The sequence below is a fragment of the Oryctolagus cuniculus genome, chromosome 8, assembly GCF_964237555.1.
Source record: "Oryctolagus cuniculus chromosome 8, mOryCun1.1, whole genome shotgun sequence".
NCBI classification, from domain to species: domain Eukaryota; kingdom Metazoa; phylum Chordata; class Mammalia; order Lagomorpha; family Leporidae; genus Oryctolagus; species Oryctolagus cuniculus.
In genome coordinates, this window is record NC_091439.1 from 39,179,222 (window position 1) to 39,181,854 (window position 2,633).

Here is a 2,633-nt window from a genome sequence, read left to right on the forward strand (position 1 = left end):
GGAAGACCTTTCTCTCTGTCTCTTTCTCACTGTCTATAACTCTACCTGTCAAATAAAAAAATGACATTTGCATTAATATAAAGAGAACAGATTTCATGCATGCCATAGGTACAGTTCCATAAAGACAACCCCCCCATTCTCCCTGAAACTCCTCCTTCCCTCTCCCCTCTTCATCTGTTTTTTCAAAGACATAATTTTACCAACTCTATATTCACAGGTTTAATTTATCACTAATCATAATATTCAACAAGTAAAAAGTAGGAAGATCACAGCTCCACAGGAATATAATTAAGAGCTAAAAATGACAGTCATATCCCCAAATGTCTACTTTATTCCTTTACATTTTTTATTTCTTATTTGGAACTTTATAAATTAATACATTTGAAGCTATATGACCTATTATTCAGCCAAACTGCCACCAATTTTAGGGTTTAACAAATATTGAGATACTAGCACTAACAGATACCAAAAAAACTGTCTTGATCTAATTTTCACAACTTTTGGCTGAAAATATTTTACTTTTTCAGATCTCAATAGGTCTTTTATTTCATATATTTTAGAAATATCAGGACAACTTTATAAAGAAGACAGAGAAAAAACTTCTAAACTTGAGGTAAATTCTTTTATATGTAACATAGAGTGAAAGTTAGCAGTTCAGTCTGTATTAGCAGGTGCAGACTAAAGTTTTCAAAGCAGAAAACACATTAACTTGAAGTATTGCTCCTTGTGTAAAGTCATATCTGAATAGCATACACACACACAAACACACACACACAGATGTGTATATGGAAAATGAAGTTCTTTCGATCAACATCAAATCAAATAACAGATGAAATTTGCCTGCTCTCTTTATTAGTTTATTATGGCTCCTTCATAGACTAGAGTGACAATAACAAAATTCCATGGACTGGGTGATTTCAACAACAGCACTTATTTCTCATAGTTCTGGAGTCTGACAAGTCCACAAAGTGCTAGCAGATGTGGTCCTTGGTGGAGGGCCTGCGTTGTGGCTGGCAGACCACTGCCCTTTTATCCATATGTGACCAAGATAAGAAACTCTGGGGTTGTTTTTGCTTTTTATAAAGGCACCAATCCCATTATCGGAAGGCCATCTTTATGACCACATCTGAACCTAATTAATTCTCAAATGTCCTATTTCCTAAAACCATCACATTATCACATATGGGGTCAGAACATCTACACATGAATTTGGTAAGGGCTTTGAATGCTTAGACAATAACAGAGTGTTTACTATTTCAGCGCATCATGAGATGAGCACATATATTATCTTTATAGGGAAGTTTACTTCTTGGGTTTCATACATTTTAATCCGAATGGTAACCCACAGAAATCAGCTTAGATTGCTTAGTTCCAAATACAAATAAAGTCCCTCTCAGGAGATGAACAAAATTTCAAAGTAGAATTGGTTATATCTACAAAAAGTATCAAGAAATTAGAAGCATAAGAAATAGAAACAATCCTTAAGAAGGTAGAGTTAAACTTCATGTAATAATTCTTAACATCAGCAAGCAACATTCAGTAATGAGCATGACTACCTTTTCTAGGTACAGGTTTTGTTATTGTTGGTACTTTCATGCTCTGTTAACAAATTTGTATGAATATTAATGAAAGGATTCTTCTAAATTTTGACTGAGAAGAGCAGATAAAATGGCGGTGACAAAATACACTTCCCAGAACAATAATTAAATTCAGTTTTCAATCATTAGAAAATTGTTTACAGACCTATCCCTAAGAGTCAATACCTGTATGATCATTTCAAAATAAATTGCACTGCATTACAGCTCTACTCAAAATGTCAGGTATGTTCTGATTATTACCAAAAAATAATATTCCTGATTATTCTTGGAGTCCTCACCTCTTTATCTTTCTCTAATATTTTCAGAGCCTACTAGAGTCTTGGAAATAGGCTTACTATAATATTTGTTCTAATTAGAAGAGCAGTATCCAGACTATTTTAAAAGGAAGACTTGCTGCTCCTGGAGTAATTCTTTTCCATCCTGTTTTTGCTGATGAAGATAATTAGGCTTATGGGTAATGATTTGAATGAGGGTTTAGAAGGAAAGAGGATTATACACACAATAAAAATAAACTCATCTGAATTTACACATTATGTCCTGGATGCTAGTTGATATAAAAAAAGAAAACATGTCCATGACATTCTACATGTTTTTAAAATTGTGATTTGAATAGAGAAATGATAAGTTCATAGAAAGATCATTTCTATCAACTTCTTTTGCTTCAAAGGAAAAGGATAATATGCATCCTGTTGTTATTTTGGAAACATCTCAACACTTACGTCATCTTTCTAGAAATGTGTAGAACTGTGGAACAATGCCCAGGATCTCAAGCGAAAATAAGCAACATACATAAGAAAGCAAAAAAACAACAACAAAACATAATTTAATTATAGATACAGTTATGAAATATTGATATTATATCAGGGTGTAACTATAGTTTGAGAAATAATCTGATATACCTTTCCATGAAACAAACCCAAATTGCATAAAATATAGTCATTGCATACACAGAATACTCATTTATCTCCTTTGCCAATTATTAGAGGCTAGTATTTTACTTGTAGGTGGAGATATCTTCACCTATTTGGAAGTTTT